The 15,676-nt window shown below is 36.0% G+C and overlaps 1 long non-coding RNA gene across 1 annotated transcript in view; it reads right to left on the bottom strand.

The window, feature by feature from the left end:
- Positions 1 to 1,282: 1,282 nt before the first annotated feature.
- The window catches only part of LOC141683241 (uncharacterized), a 29,873-nt gene continuing 15,479 nt past the window's right edge, over positions 1,283 to 15,676 (bottom strand). The window contains exons 2-3 of the long non-coding RNA XR_012560199.1: positions 2,609 to 2,680; positions 1,283 to 1,788 (exon numbers count right to left, since the gene is read on the bottom strand). This is a non-coding gene — a long non-coding RNA (uncharacterized LOC141683241). The remainder of the gene's footprint in view (positions 1,789 to 2,608; positions 2,681 to 15,676) is intronic.

The following is a 15,676-nucleotide window of genomic DNA, read 5'->3' as shown; positions in this document are numbered from 1 at the left end:
CTTATCACATACACACACTTACAGGTTATTGTCTTGGAAACGAACCATTCATAACTAGAGTCATTCAAACCACAAAGTGATAAGTATTACAACCCAAAAGTAATTAAGTCTTATCGGGGAGTAACCTTTAAGTAAGGCTAGTCCGTCGGTTAAATATACGTTTCTTATTTAATACCTTATATAAGTCATACTTATAAATAAGCCGAACTAAAAACAACTGGAAACCAATCCAGATTATTCGGACTACCTGTGGTGCAGCACCAAACAACCTACGGAACAGCTGACCATTTCCTGGCTGTGGTTCTCATGGCAGGCATCTTGATTCACTGTTGTGTTGTGTCAATTTAAGAAAACAAGTGCGAGCTATAATGCCCCGCATAATAATGTACAGTATGAAAATGACTGTATGATAAGCTTACGTAAAACATCATATATGATAATTATGTTTTATTCGAAAATAGTTTTCCTTGGTGATACACACCTTCTTATGAAAACAATTCTTTAGGGGATTTTATTATCCTGCGAATACCTTAATAGTGAACCCAGCACCTAGGCTTAGGTCACGGTATTGCATCACAATTCCAATTGGAAGAATAAGACATTCATTGAAGCCACCGTATACGATGATCAGTCATACTACGATAAAAGTAACCTTTTCTACTAGTAGAAAGATGATACCTTCATATCTCGGTTATCACCCTTGCCGCATACGGGCTATGTGTCCTGTTTTCGGGTATACATACACACTTCGTAGGTCCTTAGGTACATATTGTACCGTCTCCTACGGTACCAGTAGTCTATCCAATACGTGAAGTACTTGGATCTTACCCCTCCCTTGTCCTTTAGGAATCCCATCATATCTCGAGAACTTGAACCACATCGAAGTTCCCTCAAGCGTTTTGCTTGTTGATAGGCATAGTTTTACTTTATATATATATATATGTACTTCCGAAAGTTTTCGGAGGAAGTACTAAGGATGTGAGTTGACCGTTTTCAACAGATAATTAGATAAGGGGGAGTTTCTTTTGAAACTATATTCAAAATATTTAAAATAAGTCGAGATAATATTCTCCGACGATCTGAAATTATTCGAATGATTTTCCGAAAATCAGAAAGTATTTTTAAATTAGGTTTTATGATTTTCAAATCATAAATAAACCCTTTAATAATTAATAAATAATTAAATATTAATCGATAAATAATTAAACCTCGAATGAGTTTACTTTGAAAGAATATTTAAAATAATATTTCTCAACTAATTTATGTCTACGTAATATAATAATCTTTAATGTTTAATCGGGTTTGAAATAAGTAATCGTTGGAGTATACTTCTCCCATAATAAATGAATAGTTAATAAATATTCATTATTCGAGCAATAAAGTATAGTTGAGGGAATACGATCTTTGGAAATTGTTTTAATAAAAGTTCGAGGTATTTAATGTTTGTAAGTGGACGTTGAGTCCCTTTAAAACATACTACTATGGACTTGTAATTGTCCTATAATATCACCGGAATGATTCTCGGGTTTTTATCTTGAAATATCGACCGACTCTCGGTCTTATTATAATACATCACGCTTATAACGGAATAAATATTTCATGATATATACTTATCGTACAACATCACTACATTATGCGAAAATTTAATAACTACGTATCATGGCAAACATGGTATTTATGCAAAGATAGTAAAATAATTCTTTCACAACACAATAGTAAATGGAGTTGGGTTTGTAAACTTGCCTGGGTATCTCGAGGTGGAGGATGCTCTAGGTTCCCCTCAGAAATCTATAATCATAAACACAATTCATTACGTTAGGTCCCGTTCTAATTTACGGCGACTAGCACTCATATGCTACTTATTATGCACTCTCTCAACTTATTTTATCCTTATTATTCCTTTAAGTCCTTATTCACATCATGGTCGCTTCCTTTTTCAAAGTATCTTAAGTTCATTTTCATTTTTGTCGTCGGCTCCGCTTATGGATTCTACAGTTTCTAATCGCGCGGTCTCGGCTCCGATATTTTTATAAAATCAAAAAATCATTATTCTCACTTGAGATTTTTTTTTCATTAGTAAACTCAATATACTACTCTCTGTAAAAATTTCATGATTTATGAACCTTCTTAAGTCGATACTTTATATTTTCAAACTTAATAATTTGTAGCGGTGTTTGTCTCGTAAATCATTTTTAGTAAAATGGCCATAACTCTTGATCCGTAAATTGAAATCAAGCGATTCAAGTGCCTAAACGATCCTTATAAGATTGTATATCATAATCAAGAGTTATTTTTCAAGAATTACATCTTCGGGGCTTTCTGCAGAAACTTAGAGTTATGTTTTGTTCGTTTTTGCGAGATTACGTTTACGATCGGAGTTTCGTTTATGCCTTAAATCTTTATACTACCACCAACAATCAACATATCATCATTAAAACACTAACTCCTCTCAAGAACATCATGTTCTTGAGGCAACAACAATCAACCTTAAATCTACTTAGCTAAACATCAAGATTTCAACAATACCACCACTAAAACTAGGTTTACAACTACATACTAAAAGATCTTGAACTTAAATCTTAAATAAAGTTGGGTCAAAGATCTTTACCTTTCTTGAGAGCTTGAGATGTGTTCTTGATGATGGTGAAGTCTTGGGAGTGCTTAGTATAGTTTTTGGAACCTAAATCAACCACCAAAATCAAGAAACCAAAGAAGAGTTACTATTCACACTATTCATTATCAACTTTCTTAATTTTATTTCAACCATTAAACCTTGATAAAAAGAGCTCAAAGATTTATCTTACCTTAGTTTGGTTGTTAGGAAGCTTGAGAATTAATGGGAGGATTTATCCATGGCTAGAACTTGGTGTTTTGATTTTGATTTCTTGGTTTGAAGAAAAGGGTCGGATGGAAGGTTTTAGAGAGAGGGAGTGTTTTTATGCTTGCTTCCTTGGTTGCTTCTTGGAAATGAGGTTGTGATATCTTATATTGATTTTTATTCCTTAGCATATATCCTAGGATTTGATCTTGGTTGCCAAGCTTGGAGACAAAACTAACTAGGCTTCCTAGTTTACAAGCTAAGCTACTTGTGTCAGCTTCCTTAGCTTACTATTTGATAGTCTTGGTTGATTATCCTACACCTTAGCTCACTATTTTCTAAAGTAACCATGGTTACTTTCTTACCATGGTTAGTTAGTGCATTACATTTATTTAATCGTTTACGCGTTCGCTTGGTCGCTTAAACGTTTTCGTAATACTTCCTCGTAATTGTTCGCGACGTAATTCCTTTCGTATTTATTCCTTATGTTTTGAATTATCATACTTGGATATAAATCCGTAGGGTTTTGAATTCGTAATTATATTGTGATTCCTGTAATCCTCGATGATTCGTAAATATGGTCGTTTTTCTAGTTCATTTTCTTCGAAAACTAATAGCGTTTACATACACTCATTCGGTACGTATAATCATAATATCAACTCTGAAACTCATTTTCTCATGCACTACATAGTGTGGGCTAAAAGGTTTTTCCCCGTCCGTCAGGGTTACTATTCATTAAACGTTTTACAAGGACTCAAAAATTCGAGTTATTACACATCATGCCATCTTCGCATGTGCATGAGATTACTGTGGAGCGTGCTCGTTTTCTATGGGGTATTCTTCAGGGTGATTACATTGATTTAGGGATGGTGATTTATCAGGGGATTCTGAGATTTTTAAGAGGAGGTACTACAGGTGTTATTCCGTATGCGTCCGTTGTGACGAAGTTGTGCGTGGCAGTTGGTGTTCATTGGCCAACACATGAGTAACTGTAGCTTCCCAGTGCTCCTATTGATAGTTCTACGCTCCACAGCATGGTTGAGTGGTATGGCGGCAAGCCCGATCCTAAAGGGCTTGGGTACTCTTATGATCATCTGCCAGGTGGTAGGCCCATGGAGGCCGCTACTTTGAGAGGTTCTCAGCATGCCCGTCGAGCAGCTTGGAGAGCTCAGTATGGAGAGGAGTCTGGTCCATCGCAGCAGGATCAGGAGGGAGTAGGAGCAAATATTGGAGCTGGTTTGAGTTCGGCGTAGTATAGGCATCTTGCGAGGAGAATGGATGCGATGCACGACATCCATAGTCGATTTGCACATGATCTCACCTAGGCACTTGGGACAGCTTTCAGAGCCACCGGAGTTGACATCCAGTAGCCAGTTTTTGGTGAGGATTCTGTGTATCCACCTCCAGACACGCCTGACACTCCACCCGTTGAGGGTGATGATTCTGATTCGCAGTAGGTATGCCTGAATTCCTTACTACTACCTTCAGTAAGGATAGTAAATATTTTAAGTTTGGGGGTAGTAGTTGAAGGAATATGTTTGTGTGTGAGTCACATATAGTTGCATGTTCATGATAGTTTAGTTCATATAGTTTGCATATTTTGACATGTAGTTTATTATTATTATTATTATGTAAGAAATATTTGTGATGTCATGACTAATCTGATGTGTTTAGTTTCAGAACTTAATATCAGGACTTATCAGGACTTACTGGGAATCAGGATTTACTGAAGACAGGAAGATATCAGAATTTAAGGTATCAGAACTTGTGATATCAGAACTTAAGGAAGATATGCTTCAGGAGTAAAGTACGCGTGATTTACAGGAGAGGATCTGGACTAAAACACTGGAAGATATGCTTTAGAGTTGGAAGACTAGAAGACTTGTAAAAAGATAATATCTGATTGATATATTTTAGGAGACATAATTATATTCTATATCAATTAGAAGATATCTTGTAACTGTGTACTATATAAACACAACTTATGGTTTATACTATATGTGTTATCACTCTCGAGAAAGATTATTCATTGTAACCCTAGCAGCTTTTAGTGATATTGTTCATCATTGAGAGAGTAGTTTAACCTACTTTGTAACAGATCTTATTATATTGAATAAACTTGATTATTGTTACATACTTGTGTTCTAAATCGATTTGATTGTATAAACACTATATTCAACCCCCTTATATAGTGTTGTGTGACCTAACAAGTGGTATCAGAGCTTCTCTGTTGATATACAAACAGTGTGATCCAGTTTATAATCATGTCTGATGAAACACAAACTCCACCTAAGCCCACCAAAACTCAAGATACTCAAAACAATCAAACCCACAGTCGATATGAAAGTATTAGCGTTACCATACTGAGAGCATCTGAGTATCCTATATGGAAGGTAAAGATGGCTATGTTTCTGGAAGCCACAGATCCATAATACCTTGATAGAATTAATGATGGACCATATAAGCCTACCAAGCTTTCTGTTGCAGTTGCTGATCAACCAATAAAGACCATACCAAAGAAGAAAGGTGATTACACACCTGAAGACATCTCATCTATTGCCAAGGATGCAAGGGTAAGGCATTTACTTCATAGTGCAATTGACAATGTCATGTCAAACAGAGTAATTGGATGCAAGACTGCAAAGGAAATATGGGATGCTTTGGAGACAAGATGCCAGGGAACTGAAGCCATCAAAAAGAACAGGAAGACAATACTCACACAGGAGTATGAGCACTTTGACTTAAAATCTGATGAGTGACTAACTGATTTATATGACAGATTTGCCAAACTCTTGAATGATCTGTCACTGGTGGACAAGAAATATGATCTTGAAGATTCAAATCTAAAACTCCTTTTAGCTCTTCCTAAAAATTGGGATTTGAAGTCTACTACCATAAGAGACAACTATGACCTTGCTGAAACTACTCTTGATGAAATTTATGATATGCTAAAGACTCATGAACTTGAGATGGATCAAAGGAGCAAAAGGCATGGAAGAAAGTCAAAGACAGTTGCACTTAAAGCTGAGGAGGAATCTCCTAAAGTGGTTGTCTCAAAGAGGGGCAAAGGAAAGGCTATCATTATACAGTCTGATTCAGAGTCATCATATTCTGATGATGATGATTCAGATGCTGAAAATTTATCTGAAGTGGATGCTGATGCAGAGATGATGCAACTGTGTGCTCTTATGGTGAAGGGTATCACAAAGATAGCCTACAAGAAATTCAGAAAGGGTAAGAAGTTTTCCAGGAAAGGTGGAAGTTCTGAAAAGAAAGGGTTCAGAAAGATGAAGGCAAAGGAGGAAAGTATGACAGAGGAGACAACTCAAATGTCAAATGCTACAATTATGGTGAAAGAGGCCACATCTCTCCTGACTGCAAGAAAGGAAAAGGTGATAAAGTCCAGGCACTTATCACAAAGAAGAAAAACTGGGCAGACACTTCAGATTCTAAAGAAGAGGTGAACTAAGCTTTGATGGCAAATGCTGATAAAAGTTCTGGAACTGCTGAATTGAAGGTACCTCATTCAACTCTTGCTTTTCATACTGATGATATTTCTGAGCTAAGATTATATCTTAAAACCATGTTCATTAGTTTTAGAGATCAGACTTTAGAAAATAAAAGATTAAAATCTGAAAGTCTTGCTCTTAGAAATAGAAATGACTACTTAGAAAAAGAGTTAGTTATATTTCATCAAACTCAGAAAGAAAGAGATGAGGATTTGTATGTTAAAGATGAACTGCTAAAGCTGAATAAATCTCTTAAATCTGAACTAGAAAAGGAAAAGGATATAATCAAAACTTGGACTAACTCTGGAAGAACAACTCAGAAAAACTTAGAAAATGGAAATTGGAAAGAAGGACTACGTTACCTAGATGATAAAGAAGAAAAGGAAACTGTGTCATCTAAACCAAACTTTACCAAGAAAGCTGAAAAGCCTAAAGTTAATCCTGTCAAGTTTGTGTCAAATTCAGACAAGTCAAAATCTGAAAAGATGAAAGACTCTAACACAGAAGTCAAAGAAAAGTCAACTTCTGACAAAATAAAACATGATAAACCAGCTGTAGTAAACATTGTCTTAATGACAAAGAAGCAGCTTAAGTATAAGCTAAAAGAGATTAAAAATGTGAACAAGGTAAAGAAAGCTAGGAAAAATAGGAATGGAAAGGAAGGTGTGAATAAAAGCAATAATTATATGCCTATTCCTAATGCTCCTAGAAAGAAATGCTATAATTGTGGAAACTCTAACCATCTTGCTTCTTTTTGCAGGAAAAATAGATATATAAACTCTTTACCTCCTAGATCAGGAGTTAAGAGTCAGTCTGTTAGGTTTAAACCACAAAATCCTTGTTTTCATTGTGGTAGTTTTTGGCATTATATTTATACTTGTAAGGAATATCATAGTTTGTACTATGATTATTATCAAATAAAACCTTCTTTAAAGAAAGTTAGTGTAATTCCTTCTAGTATAAATTCTGATACAAAGTCTGATATTAAGTCTGATAAAATGCATGTTAGCATAAACTCTGAAACTAAATCCGCTGCAAATGCTAACAAACTTAATAAGGCCAAAGGATCCAAGAAAGTCTAGGTCCTTAAAACTAACCAATAGTGGTCTTTGTGATTGCATGGCAACAGGAAAAACATCCCAGTTCTGGACAGTGGATGTTCATGACATATGACTGGAAAAAAAGCCCTGCTATCAGACTTTGTTGAGAAAGCTGGCCCAGGAGTTTCTTATGGAGATGGCAATATGGGAAAAACTTTGGGATATGGCAATATCAATCTTGGGAATGTCATAATTGAATCAGTAGCTCTTGTCTCAGGACTTAAACACAATCTGCTAAGTGTGAGTCAAATCTGTGATAGAGGTTATCATGTGGATTTCTTTGAAGAACACTGTGAAGTTGTAAGTAATTCTACAGGAAAAATGGTTCTGAAAGGTTACAGACATGGTAACATATATGAAACCAGACTTTCAACAAATTCTGATGGTTCTGCAATCTGTCTGTTAAGCAGAGCATCAATTGAAGAAAGCTGGAATTGGCACAAGAGACTCTCTCATTTAAATTTCAACAACATAAATGAGCTAGTAAAGAAAGATCTTGTGAGAGGACTTCCAAAATCAATATTTGCTCCTGATGGTCTTTGTGACTCATGTCAAAAGGCAAAACAAAGAAAATCTTCACTCAAGAGCAAAACTGAATCCTCAATTCTTGAGCCTTATCACTTACTGCATGTTGATCTATTTGGTCCAGTCAATGTCATGTCCATTGTAAAGAAGAAATATGCTATGGTTATAGTGGATGAGTTCACAAGATACACTTGGGTGTATTTCTTACACAAGAAGAATGAAACTGCATCTACTCTAACTGATCATGTTAGACAGCTGGATAAGTTAGTCAAAGATTTTGTTAAAATAATAAGAAGTGATAATGGCACTGAGTTCAAGAATTCAATCATGGAAGAGTTCTGCAAAGAGCATGGAATTAAGCAGGATTTTTCTGCACCTGGAACTCCACAGCAGAATGGAGTTGTAGAAAAAAAGAACAGGACTCTTATTGAAGCTAGACGAACTATGCTTGATGAAGCAAAGCTACCAACCTATTTTTGGGCTGAAGCTGTGAAGACTGCTTGTTTTACATAGAATGCTACACTCATAAACAAGCATGGAAAAACACCATATGAGATGGTGAAGAAAAAGAAGCCAAATCTCAAATATTTTCATGTATTTGGATGCAAGTGTTTTGTTCTTAAGACTCATCCTGAACAGCCGTCAAAATTTGATCTAAAAGCTGATGAAGGAATTTTTGTTGGATATCCACTTTCCACAAAAGCCTTCAGAGTCTACAATTTAAGAACAAGGATTATCATGGAATATACCAATGTATCTTTTGATGATAAAAAGATTACTGGACTTGAAAATTTAATGATCATGATCAGCTGAGATTTGAAAATGAAGATGTAAATTCTGATTCTATAAATTCTAATGACCTAAATCCTGATCATGTAAGTTCTGACTGGTTAAATTCTGATGTCATTGAAAATGTGGTAACTGCTCCAAGGGAAAATGCACCTGTTCAGGGGGAGCAAGCTGATGATCATACCACATCTCAAGACTCTCAAGAAGCATCAGATTCTGTCACTGGCTCTTCAAGTTCTGATTCATCAAGTGCTAATGAGCCAAATTCTGACAATTCTGGAACCTCTGATTCTTCAATTCCTGAAGGATCCAACTCAAATTCTGGAATCTCAGAGAGCATAACTTCAGGGGGAGCATCAGATAATGCTGATGGAGACAGCATGGATCATGGGGGAGGATCCAGTTCTAGAGATTAACTTCCATCTGCAAGGAAGTGGACTAAATCACATACACCTGACTTAATAATTGGAGATCCTGAAGCAGATATCAGAACTAGAACATCAACATCAAATGAATGTCTCTATCATTCTTTTCTATCTCAGACTGAACCAAAGAAAGTGGAAGAAGCTCTTCAAGATACTGATTGGGTGCAAGCAATGCAGGAAGAGTCAAATGAATTTGAAAGAAATAAAGTTCGGACCCTAGTGTCAAGACCAAAGAACAGATCCATTGTTGGTACAAAATGGGTGTTTAGAAATAAAACTGACAGTGATGGCATAATTACAAGAAACAAAGCAAGGCTGGTTGCTAAAGGTTACTCTCAACAGGAGGGTATTGACTATGATGAAACATTTGCTCTAGTTTCTAGACTGGAAGCTATATAAATCTTTTTAGCTTATGCTGCTCATAAGAAGTTTAAAGTCTTTCAAATGGATGTGAAAAGTGCTTTTCTCAATGGAGAATTGGAAGAAGAGGTATATGTTGAACAACCTCCAGGCTTTATAGATCCAAAACTTCTAAATCATGTCTACAGGCTTGATAAACCACTTTATGGCCTTAAACAAGCTCCAAGAGCATGGTATGAAACTTTGGCTCAATTTCTTCTGGAAAGTGGATTTAACAGAGGCACAATTGACAAGACTTTATTCTACCTCAACCATGGAAATGACTTACTTTTGGTACAGATATATGTTGATGATATCATCTTTGGCTCTACAAATATAAAACTTTGTGAAAGATTTTCCAAGTTAATGCAGTCAAGATATCAAATGAGTATGATGGGAGAACTTAGCTATTTTCTGGGACTTCAAGTCAAGCAAACTAAAGAAGGTACTTTCATAAATTAATCCAAGTACACCAGAAATTTACTCAAGAAGTTTGGAATGCAAGACAGTTCTACTGCATCAACTCTCATGGCCACTGCCACCAAGTTAGACAAAGATACTGAAGCATCAGTAGATATTACTAACTACAGAGGTATGATTGGCTTTTTACTCTATTTAACTGCAAGTAGAGCAGATATCATGTATGCTACCTGTCTTTGCGCAAGATTTCAGGCTGATCCAAGAGAACGTCATCTAATAGCTGTGAAAAGAATTTTCAAGTACCTCAAGGGAACAGCTGATCTAGGATTGTGATATCCTAGGGAATCAGATTTTAAGCTAATAGGTTACTCAGATGCAGATTTGCAGGATGCAAAATAGACAGGAAAAGCACTAGTGGAAGCTGCCAATTTCTTGGAGGCATATTGGTTTCTTGGTTTAGCAAGAAACAGAAATCAATTTCCACATCAACTGCAGAAGCATAATATATTGCTGCAGGAAGCTGTTGTGCACAGATTCTTTGGATGAAGAATCAGCTACTGGACTATGGGTTAGAATTTTCTAAAATACCTATTTACTGTGATAATCAAAGTGCTATTGCTATGACAGGAAATCCAGTTCAACACTCAATGACAAAGCACATCAGCATTAGGTACCATTTTATAAGGGAACATGTGATGGAAGGTACAGTGGAATTGTATTTTGTTCCAACAGATCAACAACTAGCAGGTATCTTTACAAAACCACTATGTGAAGCTACCTTTACAAGACTGGTAAATGAACTTGGAATGGTTTCAGGTTCTTTCTCAAAATCTGTTTAGTTTTTGTTCTCATGCATCAGACTTTATGATCAGTATTTACAGATTCTCTTATCTCAATGTAATCTGTGCTTAAATTGTTACATATTAAACACTGCTTGTTATCTGATGTGATTCTATAAACTCTGAAAGTGTTTTGAATGTTCTGTGACTATTCAATCCAATAAGGATTATCTTGGTAGATGCTGACTTAGTAGTCTTTAACAAACTATATATCCTATATTTGAATTAGTTATTTATGTGGAAATCCATTACACAAGCAAATTCTTATTTTGATCTTAGTCAAATTTACTTTGTGTATCTTATTACTAAGACACAAACTAGATTATTGCTTCTTATCTGTCAAATTCTGATTTCAGTAAATCTTAAGGATGAACTACATGCTTGATAAGCCTCACTTATCTGAAGAAAATAATAATAATAAAAAAATTGAAATCAGGTACTCCTTTGAGATCTAGAGTAAATATGTGAAAGGGAAGACCCAAGTGCATTGCTGTTTTAAGTAATATGCATTAGAAAAGCAAATTAATTTTTCTTGATGACTTTTCACATTCTCTGATTACTGGAGAAATATTCTGATAACAGCATAAATTCTGATGGCAGTTGTAAATCATTTACACTGAGAAGCCACTGTCTAAAGAATTTTAAAAGATGCATAAAATGAGCACAAACAGTTGAGGTGGACTCTTGCATAACTTTATTCTACGGTAGACTTCACAATTAAAGGCAGATTTTAAGCACTTTTCTTAGTTATGCCTTCTTTCTAAGATATACTGAAGTTTATCAGACTTTAATCTTTATCTGATCATTTGCACATACACACACTATCACTCCATATGAATAATGAAAATTACTGTGGTGATTAAGTTGTTTCTGACAAACAGTTAAGTATAATTTGCATAAATTCTGAGGACAAGTTCTGATATAGGTTCTGATGATTAAACTCTGACAAAACCAGTCAGTATTTGTGTGAAAAATCACATAAACAGTCATTCACTTTTTGAGTGCAGAAGCCATGTTCAGATGACCGTTAAATTATGATAAGAGTCAAGTTCGGATGCAAACTCCGATGCTTACGTGTCAAATTTCAATTACTTGACTTATTTATGGTATTTACTGTAACGGTCATATTTATCAGAAAATAATTAAGTGATATAAAAAACAGTGATAATCATTTGGTTAATGGGTTGAGTGTTTGTTTTGGTAACCGCATGTGAGCAATAATTACTGCACATTTACCGTGCCCACTAATAATGTTTTGACTGTTTACATGCTGCCAGATGTAAAATATTGGTTTTACTTCCAAAAAGAGCCGTTGAGTGGAAAGAGTATAAATATTAGAGATAAAAGATTATCAAATCTTTTAAGTTCTCTCTTATCATATCTCTTATTTCTTATTCTCTCTCTCTATTATTCTCTGAAGCTATTTTCTCACAGGCATTTTATCAAACACTTAATACACACACAACTTTTCACTTAATTTTTCACAGAAATGGCACCTAAGGACCTTATCTATGATGGAGCCAAGTTTGTTCCCAACAACTACATGGCTATTCTCAACAAGGACGAGGCTCCTTCAGAACTTCACTTTATTCAAGATTTTCTTGCTCGAAGTGAAATTGGGTATGCTCTGACCTAACCACAGCTTCTCTCAGGCAAACAAATTCTAGAGTTCTGAAGGTCTGGGGTATATGATGATAGTGGTAAAGATGGGTCCCCAAGTATCATTTTCACAACTGGGGAAGATGAGCATCTGGTTACCTTATCTACTTTACGACAAGCATTGCATCTTCCAGAAAACTGTACTTACAGTTCACAAGTTGGAGAGTCAGTACTTCAAAACATGATGGCAAATCTTGGCTATGAGAAATCTTTGTCTAAGCTGGGACAACTGAAGAGGCCCTACATCAAGAGGGAGTGGAGCTTCTTTTTCGATTGCATTACCAAAGCCTTTGCCAACAAATGCTCCAACTTTGATGTTATACCAATCCTGAGTCAGCAAATTGGGTATGCTCTTATTAATCAAACTTATTTAGATTATGCTAGTGTTGTTCTAGGGTTTATAGGTGATAGGATGAAAGAAGATAGTAACATAGTATATTTTGCTAGATTCTGTTAGCTTATATACAATTTATGTTGTTCTGATGCATCTCAAAGCTTTAGTGAGAAATTAAACCCTTTAAACTTCACAAAAGGGCTTTCACAGACTTATTATCTACTGATAATAAGAAGGATATACTAAGACCCCTTCAAATTCCTCTATATGTAAAACAGTTCTTAGTAAACTCTGATCCTCACACATATACAACCATATATCCTGATGTTGCACCTACACAGGCTACTACTTCTCAACCTCCACCAACCCAGCCTTCCAATACTCAACCACAGCCTACTATCAGAACCTACTTTCAACCAGCACAATCCTCTCAACCAACCTATGGTACTTCTCAAAAGGTGCCAGTTGTAAAATCTGCTACAACATCCAGACCCAGATCTTCAAGAGCAAAATCTGTTCCTCAATCTCCACCAAGGAGAAAGAGAAGGCTGATTCTGAGAGATGAATCTGATGAGGAAGAACAAGTCCAGGTTTCTGCATCAGAACCCGTGACAATAGAAGCTGAAGAATCAACTCTTCAGAAGGAGAATGAAGCTGAGGGTTCTGGAATTTTGAAAAGGAAAAGGTCTTCAAATTCTGATACAGATCATGTCACTCCACCATCTAGAAGATCAAGGAAGACTAGAGTAGGTGTGAAAATTACACAATCTAAATATGAAGATGCTGAGGAAGGGGATCAGGAATCTCTAATCTCATCAGTACCTATTATAATTGAAGCCCTTCCAGCACCTAAAGACACTGTTTATGACACAGTGATCACACCTCCTAACTCTCCATTCAAAGAAACAGCTACAGTTAAAGATTCAGGGTTAAGTCCTGAAATTAACATTCACAGGCTGAATATTCCAACTGTCTTGTATCTGGAAGCACCATCAGCAACATAGTCAACTCCACCTATTTCTCCAATAATAAATGCTGAAATTCCTACTACTCCAATTCTGAATTTGGAAACTGAAGATCAGAATTTGGAAACAGAAGCTCTAGAATCTCCTTCTGTTACACACACTCTGGTGTTATCCAAAAATGAAGAGATTTTATCAGATTCTGGAGATAGTGCTTCAGAAAGTGCTCCAGTAAATGCTCCAATTCTTCGCAAGGAGGCACTGCTTAAATTTGTTGAAGAAGATGCTCATGTTCCTTGGGAGGACACTCACAGAGGAGTTGAATGGACAAAGAAGTGGAATGAACCTAACTTCATTCCCAGCTCACATGGTTTGTCAGAACATGTTGCAAAAGCTGATGAGTTGCTGACAAATTCTAATTTCAAGCACCAACGTAAAGTCACTGCTCTTAGTAGTAAAGCACTTCAAGGTCTACACTCCAAGACTCATAAAAAGGTTGATAAACTTTTGGAAGCATCTGATAAGCTAGACCTGATGCTCAAGCTAGACGAATAGTTTATCAGACCAATTCATGAAAAAGTGGAAGCTATTGAGCAAGTTCAAACAAAACAGCAGGCCCAACTGGATGAGGTCTTGCCGAATCAAGCTTCTCAACAAATACAGCTCAATGAAATCCAATCTTCACTGGAACTCCTTCTTTCTCTACTCCTGTCAAATAATGCCAAAAAGGGGGAGAAGGTAGTTAAGTCCAAATGCTCAATTAGAAAATCACTGAAAAAAGGATGATTCTGAAGATGACCAGGGAAACCCTAGCAAGGGCAAAGGTCAAAATCAAGGCAAGCAAAGCAGCAAAGTTTCTTCACAAAAACTAATTTCTGATTCTAGCAAATCTTCTACACAGAAGAATTCAAGTTCTGAAGCTGTGAATGCTCAAACTTTGATATCAAGTTCTGATATTCTGATTTAGTCTGGAAGTCAAGACTCTCAGAAGTTTTTACAAACTCTGAAGCTTAAGGGAAGGGAGACTATTGTCTACTATAAGGATCCCAAGATTCAAACTCTTGATGAAGAAATTGCTAAAAGATTGTTTCTCAAGGATAATCCTAGAATGGATTTAGAGACTCTAAAGGAGGAAGAAGCTAGATTTGCAGCTGAGAAGACAAATCCTAAGTCTAAAGCTTCTAATGCAAAGAAACCTCCAAGGCCTAAGGAAAAAGGCATTGTGATAAAAGAAAGATCTGCCACAGAGATTCCAAGATCAAGCACTAAATCTCAAATCACTACTGATCCCAAAGACAAGGGAAAAGGAAAAGTTGGGGAGACAGTCAACAAACAGAAAATGAAGATTCCTCAAATACTGATGGATCCTGTGTGCAAGATGGTTCAGGTTTTTGATGATGCTGCTCCTGAAGATAAAACTGTTGAAACTCTGAAAAGAAGAAAGATGACAGAAGAATCTAAGAAAACCTCTGACATAGCTCAAGTTATTCAGAGTGAAGAAATTTCAGAACAGCAAGTTACAGAAGAATCTACAAATCCTGAACAAGTTATCAAGACATCAACCTCTGACAGAGCTCAAGTTGATTTGAACAAGATGATAGTTGCTGATAAGAAGAAACTTCTATGAAAAACTGTTAAACCATCAGATCCTAAGAAAAGTCAACTGCTATCTGATTTCTTGACTATTGGATTGAATGCCAGAGAAGCAAGAGACAGATCTGGGTTAGGATCAAGTGAAGCCAAGCTGAAAATAGGAGTTGAAGTAACTATCAAAGATCCATTCTTATTAACTGACAAACCACTTGAGGAAGTTACACAGAAACACCTTGACAAGGTTATATCTGTTCAAGTGGTACTGGATACTCATGATAAGAGTAATGTCAAAGAAAAGCTGATT

Source organism: Apium graveolens, chromosome 9, assembly GCF_009905375.1.
Source record: "Apium graveolens cultivar Ventura chromosome 9, ASM990537v1, whole genome shotgun sequence".
NCBI lineage: Eukaryota > Viridiplantae > Streptophyta > Magnoliopsida > Apiales > Apiaceae > Apium > Apium graveolens.
This window is presented reverse-complemented; position numbering and strand designations above follow the sequence as displayed.